Source organism: Mustelus asterias, chromosome 26, assembly GCF_964213995.1.
Source record: "Mustelus asterias chromosome 26, sMusAst1.hap1.1, whole genome shotgun sequence".
Taxonomy (NCBI): domain Eukaryota; kingdom Metazoa; phylum Chordata; class Chondrichthyes; order Carcharhiniformes; family Triakidae; genus Mustelus; species Mustelus asterias.
Window position 1 is genome coordinate 34,410,462 of NC_135826.1, and position 22,837 is coordinate 34,433,298.

The 22,837-nt window shown below is 43.4% G+C and overlaps 1 protein-coding gene across 1 annotated transcript in view; it reads right to left on the minus strand.

Annotated features, from left to right (window-relative positions):
* Positions 1-20,971, minus strand: part of zap70 (zeta chain of T cell receptor associated protein kinase 70) — a 94,461-nt gene extending 73,490 nt beyond the window's left edge. The window contains exon 1 of the mRNA XM_078198784.1: positions 20,678-20,971. The gene's annotated coding sequence lies outside the window, so the exon portion shown is untranslated. The remainder of the gene's footprint in view (positions 1-20,677) is intronic.
* Positions 20,972-22,837: the final 1,866 nt, after the last annotated feature.

The window sequence follows — 22,837 nt, forward strand, 5'->3', positions numbered from 1 at the left end:
ATCAGATCATGGCTGATCTCTCCCTGGTCTCAAATCCACCTCCCCACTTGTTCCCCATATCGCTTTAACCCATTTTAAAAATCAGAAATATTTCTATCCCCTTCTTGAAACCATTCAATGATTCAGACTCCACCATGCTATGGGACAGCGAGTTTCAAAAATTCACCACCCTCTGTGAGAAGTAGTTGCTCCTCATCTCAGTTTTAAATCTACCACCTCTCAACCTGTGACCGTTTGTTCTAGATTGCCCCAACAGGGGAAACACTTGGTCTATGTTTACCTTACCAATCTCTTTTAGTATTTTATGTACCTTGATTAGATCCCCTCACATCCTTCTAAACTCCAGCAAGTATAAGCCCAAACTGTTTAATCCATCCTCATACGTAAACCCTTTCATCCCGGCAATCAATCTGGTGAACCTCATCTGAAATGCCTCCAATGCCATCACATCCTTCCTCAAATAAGGAGACCAAAACTGGACACAATACTCCAGATGTGGTCTCATCAACACCCTATGCAATTGCAACAACACTTCTCTACTTTCATATTCCAATCCTTTTGCAATAAATGTGAATATTCCATTTGCCTTTTTTATTACATGCTGCACCTGCATACCGACTTTCTGCGATTCATGAACATAGACACCCAGATCCCTCTGCCCGGACACATTTTGAATCTGCTTTCCATTTAGATAATAATTTGTCTTTCTATTTTTTCAGCTAAAATGGATAACCGCATACTTATCTACATTAAACTTCATCTGCCAAATTTTGGCCCATTCTCCTAGTCTACCTATATCCATCTGTAAAATCTTTATCTCCTCTTCATTTCCTGCTTTCCCACTATTTTAGTATCATCGGTAGTTGTTGCTATGTTACACTCTGTCCCTGTTTTCAGATCATTTATATAGATTGGAAACAGTTGATGTCCGAGGACTGACCCCTGCGGCACCCTGCTAGTTACATTTCGCTAGCCAGAGGAGGACCCATTTATCCCGACCCTTTGATTCCTGTCAGTCAGCCAATCCTCAATCCAATCTGGCACTCTACCCCCAATCCCCTGCGATCTCACTTTCTGGATCGGTCTTTTATGCAGTACCTTGTTAATCGCCTTCTGGAAGTCGAGATATACCACATCCACAGGGTTCCCCATTATCCAGCTTGCTGGTTATGTCCTCAAAGAACTCAAGCAAGCATGAACTACCCTTCATAAAACCATGCTGAATATGATGGATTGGTCTTTCCAAATACTCAATGTTTTAAGAGCTTTTATTTATATCGAGCCTTTAGTATAAAAACTACAAGATGCTTTACAAATGGAAAAAGGGCAGAAGAGCCATGCAGGGATTTGGGTGGCAACCAATGGTTTTGTTATAAAGGGGTTTCATGACAATTCTTGTCACTTCATGGAGAAAGTGAAGGGGCATGGGATACAAGGGGATGTTGCTTTGTGGATTCAGAACTGGCTTGCCCACAGAAGGCAAAGAGTGGTTGTAGATGGGCCTTTTTCAGAGTGGAGGTTGGTCACCAGTGGGGTGCCCCAGGGATCTGTTCTGGGACCCTTGCTCTTTGTGATTTTTATAAATGACCTGGATGAGGAAGTGGAAGGATGGGTTGGCAAGTTTGCTGATGACACAAAGGTTGGTGGTGTTGTGGATAGTGTAGAGGGATGTCAGCAGTTGCAACGAGACATAGATAAGATGCAAGACTGGGCGGAGAAGTGGCAGATGGACTTCAACCCAGATAAGTGTGTGGTGGTTCATTCTGGCAGGTCGAATAGGATGGAAGAATATAATATTAAGGGTAAGATGCTTGGCAGTGTGGAAGAACAGCGGGATATTGGGGTCCTTAGTGCCCCAATATGTGCAGGTTAGGGGGATTATCAGGGTAACGACATAGAGTTACAGGGATAGGGCCTGGGTAAGATGCTCTTTTGGAGAGTCGGTGCAGATTCGATGGGCCAAAATGCCTCCTTCAGGACTGTAGTGATCCTATTCTATTCTCTCAATATTCAAAGCCTTAAAAGTTACAAGGCTAGAGGAAGACCAAGACAGTGAGATTAAGTTTGGAGTCCACAAGAAGCCAGGAGGATAAAATGGGATGCACGCCCTATCGCTGTTCTGTGATCTTAAAGACAAATCTTTTTAAGCATGTTACTTATTTTTTCTTTATATGTGCTTAGCAAATGATTATGTTTTCCAAAGCAGTATGTTTAAATACTTGTAAAGTTTAACGAAATACTTCATGGACATACCAGTAGGAAACCCCACCAGTAAGTATGCCCTTTATTCAAGAATCGATACCTTCTCACTATATTACAGGAAAGATGTTGAAGCCATTGAAAGGGTGCAGAGGAGATTTACAAGGATGTTGCCTGGATTGGGGGGCATGCCTTATGAGGATAGGTTGAGGGAGCTTGGTCTCTTCTCCCTGGAGAGACGAAGGATGAGAGGTGACCTGATAGAGGTTTACAAGATGTTGAGAGGTCTGGATAGGGTAGACTCTCAGAGGCTATTTCCAAGGGCTGAAATGGTTGCTACGAGAGGACACAGGTTTAAGGTGCTGGGGGGTAGGTACAGAGGAGATGTCAGGGGTACGTTTTTCACTCAGAGGGTGGTGGGTGAGTGGAATCGGCTGACGTCGGTGGTGGTGGAGGCAAACTCGTTGGGGTCTTTTAAGAGACTTCTGGATGAGTACATGGGATTTAATGGGATTGAGGGCTATAGATAGGCCTAGAGGTGGGGATGTGATCGGCGCAACTTGTGGGCCGAAGGGCCTGTTTGTGCTGTGGCTTTCTATGTTCTATGTTCTATATCCCTCACTTAATGCTTCTTTGCTTGTGATAAGATTCCATTGCAGTATTGAAATAGCTGTGGCAATAGAGTTTCGTTACTGAAAGTAACAAGAACTTGAGTTTCAACAATTTCATTTTCCATGTGCACTTCCTGAACTAGATAGAGCTCTGATGAAGGGTCATCCAGACTCAAAACGTTGGTTCTATTCTCTCTCCACAGATGCTGTCAGGCCTGCTGAGATTTTCCAGCATTTTTTGTTTTTGTTACAGCTTTTTAAGTCTTCCTATTAACATTGTAAGAAAGATCCCAATGGACGCAATTCCAGAGACTGTAGCATAGGGGGCTTTTTCCACTCAATAGAATAAGAAGGACTAGACCAAAACTAACGAAAGGACAATTTGGGACTGATGTGTGTGGAAGACAAATTCAACAATCAGTATGAGGAAGTGTTGGGCACATTTGATGAATAGACCTTCTTCCTGATAATGGTTCTAGATTATCCATTCACCAGTTTAATCTTAATCCTGGAGAAAGTAGCTGGGAACAAAACCTTTGACCTATATGCCAAATATGGGGCGACAAAGTCGTGGGAAATTTTCTTTCCCCCAATGGACAAGCCAAATTAGAGTCATAGAGTCATAGAGGTTTATAGCATGGAAACAGGCCCTTCGGCCCAATTTGTCCATGCCACCCTTTTTTTTAAACCCCTAAGCTAGTCCCAATTGCCTGCATTTGGCCCATATCCCTCTATACCCATCTTACACATGTAACTGTCTAAATGCTTTTTAAAAGACAAAATTGTACCACCTCTACTATTACATCTGGCAGCTTGTTCCAGACACCACCCTCTGTGTGAAAAAATTGCCCCTCTGGACCCTTTTGTATCTCTCCCCTCTCATCTTAAACCTATGCCCTCTAGTTTTAGACTCCCCTGCTGTTGGGAAAAGATATTGACTATCTAGCTGATCTATGCCCCTCATTATTTTATAGACCACTGTAAGATCACCCCTCAGCCTTCTACGGTCCAGAGAAAAAAGTCCCAGTCTATCCAGCCTCTCCTTATAACTCAAACCATCAATGTTATTTTAAATAACATTAGACCCAAATAATTTCCCTCATCTGAGCTTCTTGTGCGCTTTTACAATCTAGGATTTTTGGTTTTACTGCCAGAAACATGTGGTGACAATATTAATAGACCAAACCACTCAAATGTGAGAACTCGGTATAAGGATTTGGTGAGCTGAAATTTGTATCTTTATAATTTATCCCTGAACATCAGTCTGTTGCAATCTATCTGCTTAGGGATTCTAGAGACTTCCATGTGCTAGATCAGTTAAATGTTCTATGTTCACAAAATAAAACTTCAACTCAATTGTATACTTTATTTTTCAAAATTTCCAATTCAAGTTCAGTCCAGGAAAGTTTAAAGTCTTGAATCCAAACTTAGTGTCAAAATGGCAATAGCAAATTAACTTTCATTTGGATTTGGTGTGCACAAATACTAAGGCTGAAGGAGTCACAAGCTTAAGATTAGTGTCAAGAAAAGAAACATTCTTATCTATTTAATATCTAAAACACACATGGTTTAGCATTACAGAACTTTACAGAGTGGATTGCCTCGAACATCTGGAACCCAAACCCAGTGCCTTGCTTTTTTAAATCTTAACCCTTTATCTAATTTGCCTTCAAATGTTTAATAAGTTTCCCTTAGAATCATAGAATCCCCACAGTGCATAACGAGGCCATTCGGCCCATTGTGACTGCACCGACAACAATCCCACCTAGGCCCTATCCCCGTAGCCCCACTAATCGTCACTTTAGCATGGCCAGTCAACATAACCCGCACATCTTTGGAGTGTGGGAGGAAACCGGAGCACCCGGAGGAAACCCACACAGACATGGGGAGAAAGTACAAATTCCATTCAGACAATGACCTGAGGCCGGAATTGAACCCTGATCAGTAGAGCTATGAGGCAGCAGTGCTAACCATTGTGCCACCATGCCACCCTTTAAAGCTACAATGGTCGTTGCGATGTCAGTATCTACGGCAACTCAGTGACATAATGTGACTATCATTTACACCTGAATCTGAATGTTCTCGGGAATTCTCCATCTTTGCCTTTGGAACTTCATGTGAAATTGAAAAGGACCAACATTCACACACATCAAAAGGGTTTTCTCTAAAGTTGTGCAGCACAACGTGCAAAGCATTTTATTTTATTATGCAAGCCCAGCCCCATTACATGGGTAAGAAAACTCATTGCTATTTATTTCCAACTACTTCAGACTTGAAGACAATTCTAACACCATGGGGGAGGGAGGAGAAGAAAATTGGATAAGACCCATAAACAGACAGGGAGACTATGATTCACATTAACCTGTACACCTTTGTTTGTGTTGGCTGCATATTTTAAATAACATTGGTGTGCTAAACACACGGCTGAGTGGCTGAATGCCTCAGCAAGGCTTAAGTTTGTGTGAGGCTAAACCCACTTTAAGCCAGTCTGCTTGTCTTAAGGGGGACATGCATTCTGATTGCACTAGAGGCTGGAACTGGCTGGGAAAGAATCCCTGGAAAGGAAGAAGCGTGAAAATGGGAAACAGAGAAGCTGTTCCCTGACATAGCTCTGGAGGCCTTGGTGCTGAAGGTGGATAGGGGAAAGAGGTCCTTACTGACAGGGTACCAGGTCATTCCAGGCAAACAATGGGGAGGCAGTGGGAGCAGCCAGCCATTCAGTGCATGAAGCCCCAGATACAATGACCTAGATACAATGCCCGAAGAAGTTTATTGACCTCATACAAATGAACCACTAACCTCACACCCAGCTCCATTCACCACACACCCATCGTTCACCTACCAACAATCTCTACCAGCACACCAATACCTACATTCACAGCTTCACCTCAATCTCTCACAGTTAACACAATCTCAATGCTGCATCCCTCAGCCTGTACTTCCAGCTATTCAACCATGACAGGCATATCACCCAAGCGCCATTGCACCATCTTTACTGACATACTTCCCTTCCCTTGAGGGTCAAGGAGACGCATAACCAAAGGCAGCAGCACCTAATGTGTCTGTCATCCTGTAGCTGCAAAATGTCCCAAAAACCACCTGATATCAGTACGACTTGACAGAGATTCCCTTTGTAATTAAATAAATCTTACAGCACTGTACTGAATCAAAGTCTGCCTCCTGGTCATGTTTGCTTCTTAAGAATGCTGTCCTTTATTTATCACTTCACCACAATGGGATAGAGACATAGTGGTAAACATGTAGCCCGGTGGCCACATGCGACCCATCTGAGTGTAGCCCACAGGTAATTTTGTTGGCCATTGCCTCATTTCGCTGATTTCCATCTGTGTAGTTTCTTTTCCTGCCGGTATGACTGAAGCGATGCGCACATAAAATAAGGGTAAGTGAAGTGAGGTGTGTGCTGATTGCTCACAACATTGACTGTCCGAGCCCCCTCTGCATCCAAAGCATAAATACTTATTTTGTTTTTACCATTTGAAGTTGATGGTTCTATTAATATATAAACGATTAAACATTTTCTATAACCTGTTTTTAAGTATTTGTCATGTATTAAATGGATTTAATCTTATTCGTGGGGTCATGGTTAATGAATAAGGCTGACTTCAGTCTTGGAAGAGAGACACTCATGCAGCTCACTCACTAGCCTAGGTTGCGTATCACTGGGATAGAGTGGACAATGATGCATTCCAGCCCTCGCACCTTGAACAGATGGGTGAGATTTAGGTGTCACTACAGGAATGACAAGCATTAAAGATATGAGCATCCGAGTTAATGGCTCAGAGTAATTTTGGTTCAATTCCACAAACAAAGCAAAAACTCTAGAATACTCTATTCATGCTTATTTGGGTTTATTACTTAATTATGCAGAATGAATAACGGTGAAAATATTATGGACACTCAATTATTTAATTTAGATTAACAACTAGATTTCATGTGGATTGTTCTTTTTGTTTCTTTCTAAGACTGATACTAATGCTGTATTACACGCCTCAGTGGCACAGTGGTTAGCACTGCTGCCTCATCGCGTCTGGATCAAGATCCAATTCTCGGCTTGGGTCACTGTCTGCGCGGAGCCTGCATATTCTCCTCATGTCTGCGTGGGTTTCCTCCGGGTGAGCTCCAGTTTCCTCCCACAGTCTAAAAGACGTGCTGGTTGGATGCATTGGCCATGCTAAATTCTCTCTCAGTGTACCCGAACAGGTGCCGGAGTGTGGCGACTAGGGGTTTTTCACAGTAACTGAATTAAAGCGTTAATGCAAGCCTACTTGTGACACTAATAAATAAACTTTAACTTTAATTGGAATTATGGGGACTGAATTTGCTCATCGGGGTGGGAAGCGCAGTCAGGGCTGTTTCCCAGATGCTGAGCTTCCCACCCCCTCCCCGGGAGAAAGTCACTCTTTCAAAGTTTGACCAGAGAATCCCTTTAATTGGAATGGAGATAGCTTCCCTGTCTAATTAAAGATGGCAGGGTTGTGAAGCTGCAGGGTCAGTCAAAGTCCTTCCAGCTTTAGAGCAGCAATAGCTGCAGTGCAGGGTAAGTAACTGAGAGAGTGCTTCAACACGGAGGTGCCATCACACCAACATTTAGAGTCATAGAGTCATAGAGTGATAGAGGTTTACAGCATGGAAACAGGCCCTTCAGCCCAACTTTTCCATGCCACCCCTTTTTTTTTAAACCCCTAAGCTAGTCCCAATTGCCCACATTTGGCCCATATCCCTCTATACCCATCATACCCATGTAACTATCTAAATGCTTTTTAAAAGACAAAATTGTACCCGCCTCTACTATTACCTCTGGCAGCTTGTTCCAGACACTCACCACCCTCTGTGTGAAAAAATTGCCCCTCTGGACACTTTTGTATCTCTCCCCTCTCACCTTAAACCTATGCCCTCTAGTTTTAGATTCCCCTACCTTTGGGAAAAGATATTGACTATCTGGCTGATCTGTGCCCCTCACTATTTTATAGACCTCTATAAGATCACCCCTCAGCCTCCTACGCTCCAGAGAAAAAAGTCCCAGTCTATCCAGCCTCTCCTTATAACTCAATCCATCAAGTCCCGGTAGCATCCGAGTAAATCTTTTCTGCACTCTTTCTAGTTTAATAATATCCTTTCTATAATAGGGTGACCAGAATTGCACATAGTATTCCAAGTGTGGCCTTACCAATGTCTTACAACTTCAACAAGACGTTCCAACTCCTGTATTCAATGTTCTGACCGATGAAACCAAGCATGCCGATTGCCTTCTTCACCACTCTGTCCACCTGTGACTCCACTTTCAAGGGGCTATGAACATGTACCCCAAGATCTCTTTGTTCTGTAACTCTCCCCAATGCCTTACCATTAACTGAGTAAGTCCTGCCCTGGTTCAATCTACCAAAATGCATCACCTCGCATTTGTCTAAATTAAACTCCATCTGCCATTCGTCAGCCCACAGGCCCAATTCATCAAGATCCCGTTGCAATTGGAGATAACTTTCTTCACTGTCCACTATGCCACCAATCTTGGTGTCATCTGCAAACTTATTAACCATGCCTCCTATATTCTCATCCAAATCATTAATATAAATGACAAATAACAGTGGACCCAGCACTGATCCCTGAGGCACACCGCTGGTCACAGGCCTCCAGTTTGAAAAACAACTCTCTACAACCACCCTCTGGCTTCTGTCAAGAAGCCAATTTTGTATCCATATAGATACCTCACCCTGGATCCCGCGAGATTTAACCTTATGCAACAACCAACCATGCGGTACCTTGTCAAAGGCCTTGCTAAAATCCATGTAGACAACATCCACTGAGCTGTCCTCATCTACCTTCTTGGTTGCCCCTTCAAAACACTCAATCAAATTTTTGAGACATGATTTTCCACTCACAAAGCCATGCTGACTGTCCCTAATCAGTCCTTGCATCTCTAAATGCCTGTAGATCCTGTCTCTCAACATACCTTCCAACAACTTACCCAGCACAGATGTGAGGCTCACTGGCCTGTAGTTCCCAGGCTTTTCCCTGCAGCCCTTTGTAAACAAAGACACAACATTTGCCACTCTCCAATCTTCAGGCACCTCATCCGTGACTATCGATGATTCAAATATCTCGGCTAGGAGACCCGCAATTTCCACCCTCGCCTCCCACAATGTCCTGGGATACACTTCATCAGGTCCCAGGGATTTCTCTATCTTGATGCACTTTAAGACTTCCAGCACCTCCTTCTCTGTGATATGTACACTCCTCAAGGCATCACTATTTATTTCCCCAAGTTCCCTAACATCCATGCTTTTCTCAACAGTAAATACTGATGAGAAATATTCATTTAGGATCTCACCCATCTCTTGTGGATCTGCACATCGATGACCTTGTTGATCCTTAAGAGGCCCTACTCTCTCCCTTGTTACTCTTTTGCCCTTTATGTATTTGTAGAAACTCTTTGGATTCTCCTTTGCCTTATCTGCCAAAACAATCTCCTGTCCCCTTTTATTGAAAGTTTAAATCAACAAACAACAGGCACCCGCTCTCCAACCTTTTAGCTGCACCCACATCCTAAGCAGGCAGAGAGGGCCTGTAGCCTGCCTGCAACACTGGACACCTGGCCTGACGTGACTTGCCTGCCTGCAGACAATTAAACCCTGTCAGGTTGGGAGAGTGAAAGCCGATTGTAAAATCCCAGTTGGCCTCCTTTCAGTGTGCTTAACAAGGCTCTTAACAAATCTAATTACTTTCCAAATCCAAGTCCAGCCTACCCAAAATAGTCGGGGTCAGGCGAGGGGTCAGGAAATTGGCATGTTGGTTGGCATTGGTATCTTTAAGCCTTGTCGGGCCTCTGTTTCTGTCCTCGAAAGGACCCGGAAAGTCAGCTTTCCTTATCAATAAGAATCTACACAGTCTGGTGAGTGGAATTATGAAAATTAATTGCAAGTGGGCTGCCTTTAGGGACACCTTGAGTGACATTTAATATTTTTCTTGAGGAAAATTTAGAACGACGCATTCAAAGCATGTGATTAATTTAATCGCCCCGTTCTGTAACATTTATTCTTTGAGTGCCCACGCAATAATAACTCCTCCAAATAACATTCAGTGAAAGTTTCCGACTGAAAGTTGAGTACTTTTACAGAAGAATGATGACTTGACTGTGCCACTGCACAAAGGAAAGAAAATCAAGGCGGAAGTCACTATCTGGCTCGTTTTGTGAATACCCACTTGCTGACTCAGAGAAATATCGGGAGATCAAGAAGAGGGTGAAGAGAAGCACAGTAGAGGAAATCTGCCCGTAAATTTTCAAAGAATTTGCTCAAACTAGTTACCCTTAAATGATCCTTTGGTCCAAATTATTTTAGACAAGTACCGAAGAGAGAAGTGAAAGTGATTGGAGTTATGAGGACTAAGGGGGAGGCGATGGCCTGGTGGTATTATCGCTAGACTATTAAGCCAGAAACTCAGTTAATATTCTGGGGACCTGGGATCGAATCCCGCCACAGCAGATGGTGGAATTTGAATTCAATAAAAAATATATGGAATTAAGATTCTAATGATGATCGATTGTCGGAAAAACCATCTGGTTCACTAATGTCCTTTAGGGAAGGAAATCTGCCATCTTTACCCGGTCTCGTCTACATGTGACTCCAGAGCCACAGCAATGTGGTTGATCCACAACTGCCCTCCAATGGCGACTAGGGATGGGCAATAAATGCTGGCAACCAGTGACACTCACATCCCATGAATGAATTAAAACAAAGTGGAGTAGGAAGAGCCTTTCTGCAACAATCAGCCACAAAGAAATGTAGAATTTACTGGTTAAACTGACAACCTCAATACTGAGAATAGACCTGGCAATCACATGCTGAATAAATAATCTGAAATTGCATAATCGGAGGCAAATGTCACAAATTCTTGTGACTCTGGTCTGCAGATACCTACTCATGATAGTTTGTGGTCACAAGTAGGATGTTGTTGAATGGAAAATGTTTTTCCCCAACCGTAATAGTGATAGTATAGGGCATGGCACCTGTTTAAGGCTAAAACTTTCTTAAAGCATTTTAAGACATATACTCCGACCTATAAACTATAAAGCATAGCAGTATGAATTAAGATATCCAAACTATGGCTCATGCTACTTACTCCCTATTTGAAATGAGAAAAGGATGCCTTGCATGGATGGAAATTAAAGTCGTAAATAATGTTTAAAAAATCACTTCTTGAACACATTTGAACATCTTGAGGGAATAAATTACATGCACTTCATCATTTATTTTACTTGATGCTTGGGTTGCAATACGTTTACCGTGACCACACGGTGATTAAACGTTTGGACGTTTCAGCCTGAAAGGATTAGTTTGTAATTGTTTTATAAAACCAGCAAGGTTTTATACAATAAGATGAAATTTCTGAAGGGGAAGATATCTAGATTGTGATCACTACTATCAGGACACTCATTTGATCTAGCAAATTGATGGAAATTCAAACACGAGTTCCCGATATTCCTGTAACATGAAAATGGTCATTAACAATGGTAGTTTGTATCATACACCAATAACATAGCCTGTTTGAGATTAGTAGCCTTGTATTTTCATTTTACACCCATTTTGAAATAGTTATTTTCAATTTAAGTATCACAACTATGTGTTGATGCTTTCATAGAACCATAGAATCCCGACAGTGCAGAAGGAGACCATTTGGCCCATCAAGTCTGCACCATCAACAATCCCACCCTATCCCCACAACCCCATATATTTACCCCGCTAATCCTTCTAACCTACGCATCCCGGGACACTAAGGGACAATTTAGCATGGCCAATGCACCTAACCCGCACATCTTTATTCAGCTACTTTGCCTGCAGGGTATACAATATTCAGTGTTTCAGTCCCATATTCTCTGGCGAACTGAGACTGGCATGCATCGCCCTGTTCTTTGTTTAATTACTTTTGAACCTTAAAGTAGAGTGTTCTGAGGCCTGACTGAGAAGTAATTTCCTGTAGACTGTGCATTTACTTGGGTACACTGTACAAAAGTACAAAGTATAAGTAGCACAGTTGAGAGACTGCTGCACTTTGTGAAATAATTCACCTGCAGCTTCACCCACAGTGTTGTTAGTGAGAGAGTTCCAGGATTTTGACTTGGTGAGAGAAGACACGGAAATACAGTTCAGGATGGTGAGTGACTTGGAGGGGAACGTGCAGATGGGGTGTTCCCATTCATCTGCTGCTCTTGTCCTGCTAGGAAACAGCGGTCACAAGTATGGAAGGTGTTGTCAAAGAAGCCTTGGAGACTTGCTGTAGTGCAACTTGTGGATGGTACAGACTGCTGCCAATGTACATTGGTGGTGGAGAGCGCCAACATTTAAGGTGGCGGGCAGATGGGGTGCCAGTGAAGCGGGCTGCTTTCTCCTGGACAGGGTCCAGCTTCATGAGTGTTGCTTGAGGCTGCACTTATCCAAACAATTAAGAGTATTCTATCACAATCCTGACTTGTGCCTTGTAGATGGTGGACAGGCATTGGGGAGTCAGAAGGCAAGTTACTTACCACAGAATTCCCAGCCTCTGATCTGCTCTTGTAGCCACATTGACTGGAATTTTCTGCCATTCCTGCTGGTGGGATCTTCTAAACCTGCCAACGGTGAACCCCACTATGGATTTCCCCCTGACAGCAGCAGGACCAGAAGATCCCACTGCCGGCCAGTAGGAAGCTGCCTCCACCACCACAAAACCTGGTATGGATGGCGTGGAAAGTATGGTTGGCCCTGTTCAGTTTCTGGGATCGTAATGCCATCAATCAAGGGTCATGTTAGATTCTTCCTTGTTGGAGATGGTTATTGGCTGATAGCTGTGTGGTGTGAAAGTTACTTATCCCTTATTGGCTCAGAGATTTGGATATTGTCCAGCCCTTGCTGCATGCAGGCACAGACTGCTTCAGTACCTGTGGTATTCTGAATGGTATTGAACACTGAGCAATCATCAGTGAACATCCCCACTCTGACCTTACAATGAAGGAGCTAAAGGCTGTTGAGCCTAGGACACTACTCTTAGGAACTCCTGCAGCAAGGTCCAAGGGCTGAGATGATTGGCTTCTATTAATCATAACCATCGTCCTTAGTGCTAGGCATGACTCCAATCAATGGAGACTTTTGCCACTGATTCCCATTCAATTTTACCAGCAGTGTCTTGATACCACACCCAGTCAAATGCTGCCTTGATGTCAAGGGCAGTCAGTCTCATCTTACCTCTGGAATTCAGCTTTTTTGTCCATGTTTGGACAAGACCATAATGAGGTCTAAGCCAAGTGGCCCTCGTAGAACACAAACTGAACATCAGTGATCAGGTTATTGCTGAGTAAGTGCCATTTAATAGCACTGTCAATGACACTTGCCATCTCTTTGCTAATGGCAAGACAACCAATGAGGTAGTAATTGGCTGGATTTGATTTCTTCTGGATTTATTCCAGAACCATAGAATCCACTGAATCCCGACAGGGCCATGTGGCCCATTGAGTCTGTACCAACTTTCCGAAATAGCATCCCAGCCAGGCCCTCCATCCGCCCTATCCCCATAACCCTGCACATTTACCATGGCTCATCCACCCAACCTACACATCTTTAAAGACTAAGGGGCAGTTTATCATGTCCATTCTGCCTAACCTACACATCTTTGGAGTGTGGGAGGAAACCGGAGCACCCGGAGGAAACCCACGGAGACACGTGGAGAACATGCAAACTCCGCACAGACAGTCACCCAAGGCACAATCGAACCTGGGTCCCTGGTGCTGTGAGGCAGCAGTGCTAACCACTGTGCCACCGTGCCATCCATACTCTGTGAGCCAACACACAATAATGCTGAAATCAAATATTGCAGCATATTCTCAGGTTAAATGATATAAATGTTCCACGGATGCTGTCAGACCTGCTGAGTATTCCTAACACCTTCTGTTTGGACTTCAGATTTCGAGACTCCACAGTAGGAAGATTACATGTAGCTCGTCTCCCTCATGCGAGGGTGGACAATGCTCAGATCGTTAGAATCATAGAATCTTACAGTGCAGAAGGAGGCCATTCGGCCCATCGAATCTGCACTGACCACAATCCCACCCAGACCCTATCCCCATAACCTCATACATTTACCCTAGCTAGCCCCCCGACACTAAGGGGCAATTTAGCATGGCCAATCCACCTAATCTGCACATCTTTGGACTGTGGGAGGAAATCGGAGCACTTGAAGGAAACCCACACAGACATGGGAAAAATGTGCAAACTCCACACAGACAGTGGCCCAAACTGGGAACCGAACCCGGGTCCCTGGCACTGTGAGGCAGCAGTGCTAACCACTGTGCCACCGTGCCACCCCATTACTTTTTGAAAGCAAGGATAAAACATTTTGGGTGGGATTTTCTGGGCACGCTCACCCCAGAACCAGAAAATGCCGTCTGAGGTTAATAGACCTTTCCATGGTTTATCCCTTGCCCACAGAGCGGGAAAATTCACCCCTTTGTTGTTTTTCCTTCATTCATCACATTCAGATGACTGTCCTTTTTTGGTGTAATATTATTTCAGCAACTAGCATAATTCAGCAGCCTTGTCTTACGTGATCTAATAATGATCTGAATCTAAACTCGATAGATTTTCTGCTCTAATTTACCTTATTCAATGGTAATCTTTGGAAATTGGCCTGGATCAAATGTCAGCTGGAATGACTGTTTAATAAAAAATAATTACCATCTTTCAATACATTCCTGCTGTATCTCCCTCCTGCTCCTCACCTTTTCCTTCCTTTGTTTTTCAATCATCATGGATTTCTCAGATATTTGTGGCCTTCCTCTTACCCATTTTTTCTGTAATCTTCTGACTTGTTTGCCCTCTGGTTCTGTCTCTATTTCCGTTACCTGCCTGACATGTTTATTATTGGAACAACGGTAATGGTTCCAAGCGTACTGCCGTTAAGCTTTCTGATGGTGTCATCAGAAGTTGATATTGTTTTCAGCTGCAGTGATATAGAGTGAGATTTTCCCATCCCACTTGCCGCAGGAATCGTAATGGACGGGACACCACCCATGCAAAGGTCCGTTGACCTCGGACAGAATTTTCCGGACTTGGAGCGAGCGCGGCCGGAAAATCCCGCCCATTATAGTTTCTCTATTCTGTCTTGCTTTTATATCTTTATCTGTCCAGTGCCTGATGAGGTAACAAGGCAGCAGGATAAACATTGGTGTGTATTGTGCCTGTTTTCCAGGGGCAAAATGGGAGAGGGTGCACAGGCTTTTGGCCTGTTTCATAGATTTCCAGAGCGTATGCATAAAGCAAGTATTAGGCCCTGAAATTTCAATAATGGCCTAAAACACACTGGAGGATACCTGCGTAAAATTTGATCCGATTATTGGGGCAGAATTCAGGCCTACCTCACTCGCATGTATTCAGTGACCCCTTCGAGCACCAAACAGGGCTAAGACGTAATTTGTTCTTATGTGAAAACGCAACCTTTATGTGAAGCTCCGAGATCAGGAGTGCTCCCCCCTCAACAATAACCCTGGAAATCATAGATTCCTGTTGCCTGATTCAGCCACCAGCTCCCAATACCTGAGGGCTACTGCCAGCCTGGAACGTTGTCCTAAATTGATTTTTTACATGGGGCAAATTAAATCTGGAGTTGCAACAATTGTCAGTAGCTCGTCATAAATATGAAGACCAATTTCTGGTGCCGGCCTCTGGGTTTGGTCTGCACATATGCTGCACAACTCCAAAGCCAGGATTTCACATTGCTCAGGCCAGGCATGTGCCCAACCCGGAAACACGTGAAATCATGGTCAGCGCTGCTGCCTCACAGAGCCAGGGACCTGCGTTCCCAGCTTGGGCCACTGTCTGTGTGGAGTCTGCACATTCTTCCCGTGTCTGCGTGGGTTTCTTCCGGGTGCCCCGGTTTCCTCCCACAGTCTGAAAGACGTGCTGGTTAGGTGCATCGGCAGTGCTAAATTCTCCCTCAGTGTAACCCGAACAGGAGCCAGAGTGTGGCGACTAGGGTGTTTTCACAGTAACTTCATTGCAGTGTTAATGTAAGTCCACTTGAAACATTAATACTTAAAATTGTGTGAATAGACATCGGGCATGCGTCTGAATGTCATCACAATATTTTGGTCGGCGGGCGTGTGAGAGTCAGAAGCACACCGCCAACCTTTGCCCACTAAGGTGACAATTGAATGCAATTTTACTTGGCCAGTCTGCTTTTAAAGTTGGCACAGGTGAGCCCGATTGGCCAGGTAGCCTTAACATTTTAGTTTCAACCTCGATCCAGGACGGGATGATCTGTCAGGGCTGAAATAAAATTCACAAATGCGTCTGGGGACTAACGATTGTGTTTGAATGTGCTGCATAGACACGTTTTGCAGAGTTTTTCCATTGCTATTTATTTTTCACAGATCTGCAGCTCCCTGAGACAGCTCCACAGTGGTAATCTCCCTGAGGGAGCCCATTAGGAGTGCCAGCCTGCGCCATCCCTTTTCTCCGCGCCCGCTCTTTACCCGTCCTCCCCGGCAGCATTGAGCCTTTTCCAGTGCATGTTTCGCTCTGGCTGCTTGTTAATTGACCAGTGAGCGTGAAATCACATTCCAGCACCAACCACGGCCAGAATCGCATTTTGCTCCCGCTTCCAGGCCCTCCAAGTACGCACGTGTGACAGACAAAAAATTCCGGCCCAAATCTGAGACCAAAAATGAACCCACTTCAAAATCTACCTGTGCAAATTTATACGAATAGCAGATTAGAGCAAAAACTTTTTCAATCTTCTTTAATGTTCATAAAAAAGCATCTAATTTTCTTCTCCCCACTCTCTTTATCAACTAAAATATTATTGACTCTGTGACACTGTGTGGAACTGAAATGGATTTGTCAGGTTGCGTAGATTAATTATGATTTAAGAACAGCAATTGATTGCCACTCAGATAAAATAAGATTACAAGAAAATTAACAGTTAAATAACGCCTGTATTAATCTAATTTAATTAATAGTAAAGATCAATTTTCGCCCTGAGAATACAGGGTAAAAATTGCGCGGCACGGTGGTACAGTGGTTAGCACTGCTGCCTCACAGTGCCAGGGACCCGGGTTCCATTCCTGGTTTGGGTCACTGTCTGTGCAGATCCTGTACGTCCTTCCCATGTCTGCGTGTGTTTCCTCCGGGTGCTCCGGTTTTCTCCTACAGTCCAAGATGTACGGGGTTAGGTGGATTGGCAATACTAAATTGCCCCTTAGAGTCGGGGGACTAGCTAGGGTAAATATATGGGGTTATGGGAATAAGGCTTGAGTGGGATTGTGGTCGGTGCAGACTCATAGGCCAAATGGCCTCCTTCTGCACTGTAGGATTCTATGATCTATGAACACTTAAAGATATTGGGCGAAATTTTAACTCACTCAAAGCCCATTCATTGCTAGAATTAAAGTCAGGTCCATAATCTAGGCTAATACTTCACTGCGCCACTGAGGGAATGCTAGCTTCTGGGAAATCAGGCCAAGCTCAGGCTATCTTCTGAATTTAATCCATGGAACGATTAAAATAAGATTTCTCCTGGAATCCTGACCAACAATTTGCTATATATTTATCGTCTGCCAAGTGTGCCCACAAAGAACAGTGGCTGCTCTTAAAAAATAAGTCTTTGGCTATAAGCAATGTTGAGATATCCTGGAATCATAGAAACTCCAACCGCATTTGGCCCATCAAGCCTCCACCGACAACAATCTCACACAGGCTCTATCCCCTAAACCCCCAAGTATTTAGCTTGCTACTCCCTCTGACACAATGGGGCAATTTAGCATGGCCAATCCATCTAACCTGCATAACCTGTAGGAGGAAACCAGAGCACCCGGAGGAAACCCATGCAGACACAGGGAGAATGTGCAAACTCCACACAGTCACCCGAGGCTGGGTTTGAACCTGGGTCCCTGGCGCTGGGAGGCAGCAGTGCTAACCACTGTGCCACCGTGCCAGGAATGCTGCGATATCAGTGCATACCAATTCTTTCTTTCTATTTCTAACATGGATGCATCTCTGCTTTGCAGTTTCAAAAGATGGTCTCCGTGAGTACATAGGCATTAGAGCAGAAATAAGCAATTTAACCATTCAAGCATGCTCTGCCATTCAATCAGATCATGGCTGATCTCTATCGAGTATTCAGTCAGTACCTAGTTATGCATAAAGAACTGTGCCTCATGTATATATAAAAATAGTTGCAGACAAGTTTAGTAAATCTATTCAAACTGTTGACACTAGTCAGTGCCAAGTCAGATTATAGTTTAACAAAAGCAAGATACTGTGGATGCTGAAATGTACCCAAAAATGTAACCTATAAATTGATATTAGTTGAATTTTAAATTTAAATCTCTCTTCAAAAATCCTTCCAGAACTGCTGAGTATTTCCAGAATTTGTTGTCTTTATTTCAGATTTTATTTTGTCAGTGTTCCAAGTGCAGTACACAATTTTACTGAAGAACATTTGAAAGGTTAAGAGGTAGCAAGCAGTCAACCAACTGTAACTCACCGCTCGGAACTAATTGCAATTATAACTACCACTGGGGATCTCCCAGATTTTCACTGTAACTTTGGTACGGCATCAATGGAACCCCCAGAAAACTGGCGTCAACGGTTGAAAGGGCTGTTTCTGATGGTTCTACAGGACCTCAGCTGACCCCCCATCAAAGCTACACAAGGAAATCGGGACAACTGGTGTAAAGTTTCAGGGCCATTCAGCTCCGTCACAGATACTGGAATCCGTGATGCAGAGCCAGAAGCCCAAACTAGATTGTCGATCACAAGGACCTACATGAAGCCCTCCCAGGAGGAAAAAAAACAATAAAACAGGGAAATGAGAATACTGGGGTGGGATTTTCCGACCGCACACGGCCCAAGACCGGAAATTCCCACCCGAGCTCAACGGACCTCTCAATAGTCTGCCAAATGTTCTGTCTCGCCCGCTACGATTCCCACAGTGGGCAAGACAAGAAATTTTCAACCCTGCTCTCAACTGGTCATGTATACTTGAAAATGGGACACCAGTGAAATAGGGAAATAAGAATACGAGCCTCAACTGGTCATGTATACTTTAAAATGGAACAGCAGTGAAATGGGGAAATAAGAATACTGGTCTCAGCTGGTCGTGTATACTTTAAAATGATGTGGAGGTGCCAGCCTTGGACTGGGGTGAGCACGGTAGGAAGTCTCACAACACCAGGTTAATATCCAACAGATTTATTTGGAATCACGAGCTTTCGGAGCACTGCTCCTTCATCAGGTGAGTGGAGAGGAAGGTTCACAAATACCAATATTGGTCCAAACAGTTCTTTATCTTCCAGCTAGTGCTAGACGATTTTGAAACATTTTCAGAGAGCACATGGGAAAATTTAACTGGCTTCCAACATTGAAAAGGCACGCATATCCATTAGTCAGGAATTCTTAAAATTATCTTGGCACTTATTTAAAATTGGCTCCAGACTAGACTGGAATTACACCATCACAGACTGTCATTATACAGTTGCACTAATTACTGTAGGAAGTGAGATAGTTTCGTCATCAGTGCATTCAAAAACAAGTAAATTAATATCCAGAGATTGTTATTTCTCTTATTCTCATATTCATGTCCAGCAGTAAGACAGTTTTTGCAGGTGCCAAACAATGTGTAATGCATAAATGGAGTCTGGTGTGAGGGTCCATAATATTAAAGCCATGCTGTCTGTTACTGTTTGCAAATCCATTTGGGCCCTTTACTTCACATTAAACACTCACAGAAAAGGCAACTTGAAATTACACTTGCGTTTTCAACAAAGTATGTCACATAGGTGACACATAGGCATAGGTTTAAGGTGCGAGGGGCAAGATTTAAAGGAGATGTACAAGGCAGATTTTTTACACAGAGTGCCTGGAACTCGCTGCCGGGGAAGGTAGTGGAAGCGGATACGGTAGTGACTTTTAAGAGGCGTCTTGACAAGCACATGAATAGGATGGGAATAGAGGGATATGGTCCCCGGAAGGGTAGGGGGTTTTAGTTAAGTCGGGCAGCATGGTCGGTGCAGGCTTGTAGAGCCGAAGGGCCTGTTCCTGTGCTGTAATTTTCTTTGTTCTTTGTTCTATTTCCTTTCCAATTTATCTGTCACCTTACAAGCACCGTTAATTTATCTGATAAACTTCCATCCACCTTTGATTTTAAAAAAGGGATTCTTCATACATAACCTGAGCAATCATCACCTTAGTTTAACTGAAAAAATTACACGGGATTATTCTAGAAATCTAGTCAAGCAGTGATCCACAATTGCAGTGTAATGAAGCGGGAAAAGAAACCAAAATAACTTAGGCGGTAGGTGAAGCACTCTCTGAGATATGTTATAAGATGATCAAATGGACCTGATACATAATGTGTGGTCACCCCTCACACAAAATCGATCGTTTTTTATTGAGTAAAATCAATCTTTTTGAAGGTTTTCAGACCTTGCATATGTGAATTTTATGATTTGACCATGACATTGGCAATTCTTACAACTTTAAAATCAAACTAATTTAATTTATAGGTTGCATTTTTGACCACAATTAAATCACTCTTAATGGGACTAAATCTTATGGACTTTTCTAGCTGTTCATGTCTTAAAACACATGCTCAAAGTAGTTGAATGCTACAATAATCTCACATCGTGCTTTAAAATTGTTGACCTGCATCTGTTAAAACTCCGGAAATATTTGAAAATCGTGTTTTCACAACAGGCATACAGTATCTTTTCTGTCATTATACAGCACAATACAAGATTAAATGAGATAAGTAGCTTTTTTATCATCACAAGTGCTGGACATATAAATGCACACTATTAATGAACATACAATAAAGCTTACCGCCTGTATCGTTTAGATCCTACGTCATTTATGAAGTAAAAATATTTTCTCCGAATGTTGCCCACTTTGTTTCTTAGTCAAAGAAACGACAATCTTTCCAAAACTGATAAATATTACAACGAAATATTCCTTCAGCTGTGATGAGAAAGAGCAGTCATTGACTAAAGTAGCTTTATTCAGACATAATCAGTAAAATCTGTTTGTAACATGCAAGCGTAGAAGTTACATGACGGAACTTGTAGGCAGATTCAAGGAGTATCAATTTCTCAGAACCGCGACCTACTTCCTTACTGTAGCTGTGCCAAGTGTGCTAAGCATTTTGTTTATTACTTAAGATGTCGAAATATCGCAATTTTATTTGCATATTATCAACAATATGCACTTTTCTCGGGCGAGAGTGCATTTACACTACAAATTTAACACCAGTGCAAAGTCGTTTCAGTTTTGCACCATTAGTGTAAAACAGATGTTAAAATATAACTACAAACGAGAAAAAGTAAAACCCTCCAACTGAGTCTCTCTTCTTTGCTCCAGCCACATTGAGTCTTGAGTGTGGATTCAGGCTACATTTACATTATAACTACACAACAGTTATACTGTGAATGCACCATAAGTGTCCAATCTTAACATTCTTACTGCAGATCTGTATAATTTCATAGAATCCCTACAGTGCAGAAGGAGGCCATTTGGCCCATCAGGCCTGCACCAACAGCAATCACCCCAGGTCCTATCCCTTTAATCACACATATTTACCCTGCTGATCCCCCTAAAACTAAGGGGCAATTTAGCGTGGCCAATCAATCTAACCTGCAAATCTTTGGACTGTGGGAGGAAACTGGAGCACCCGGAGGAAACCCACACAGACATGGGAAGAATGCGGTCAGACAGCCAGGGCCAGAATTGAACCCGGGTCACCAGTGCTGTGCGGCAGCAGTGCTAAACACTGTGCCACCATGCTGTCCAATTTGTATTATTGATGAATAGAAACATAGAAACATAGAAAAACTACAACACAAAACAGGCCCTTCGGCCCCACAAGTTGTGCCGAACATATCCCTACCTTTTAGGCCTACCTATAACCCTCCATCCTATTAAGTCCCATGTACTCACCCAGGAGTCTCTTAAAAGACCCTATTGAGTTTGCCTCAACCACCACTGATGGCAGTCGATTCCACTCGCCCACCACCCTCTGTGTGAAAATCTTCCCCCTAACATTTCCCCTGTACCTACCCCCCAGCACCTTAAACCTGTGTCCTCTCGTAGCAGCCATTTCCACCCAGGGAAAAAGCCTCTGAGAGTCCACCCGATCTATGCCTCTATTAGGTCTCCTCTCATCCTTCGTCTCTCCAAGGAGAAAAGACCGAGCTCCCTCAGCCTATCCTCATAAGGCATGCCACACAATCCTAGCAACATCCTTGTAAATCTCCTCTGCACCCTTTCAATCTTTTCCACATCCTTCCTGTAATGAGGCGACCAGAACTGAGCACAGTACTCCAAGTGGGGTCTGACGAGGGTCTTATATAGCTGCATCATTATCCCCGGACTCCTAAACTCAATCCCTCGATTGATAAAGGCCTTCTTAACCACTTCCTCCACCTGCGGGGCCGATTTTAGAGTCCTATGGACCCGGACCCCAAGGTCCTTCTGATCCTCTACAGTACTAAGAGTCTTTCCCTTTATATTGTACTCCTTCATCCCATTTGACCTGCCAAAATGGACCACTACGCATTTATCTGGGTTGAAGTCAATCTGCCACTTCTCCGCCAGTCTTGCATCCTATCTATGTCCCTCTGTAACTTCTAACATTCCTCCAGACTATCCACAACCCCACCAACCTTCGTGTCGTCAGCAAACTTACCAACCCATCCCTCCACTTCCTCATCCAGGTCATTTATGAAAATGACAAACAGCAAGAGTCCCAGAACAGATCCCTGGGGCACACCACTGGTGACAGACCTCCAATTAGAAAAAGACCCATCTATACCCACTCTCTGCCTCCTTTGGGCAAGCCAGCTCTGGATCCACAGGGCAGCAGTCCCTTGGATCCCATGCCCTCTCACTTTTTCTAGAAGCATATTTTGTATATAATCTATACTTTTTTTTGCTGTAAAAGCTACCCTTGTATTTTTTAAAATTCATCCATGGGATGTGAGCATCGCT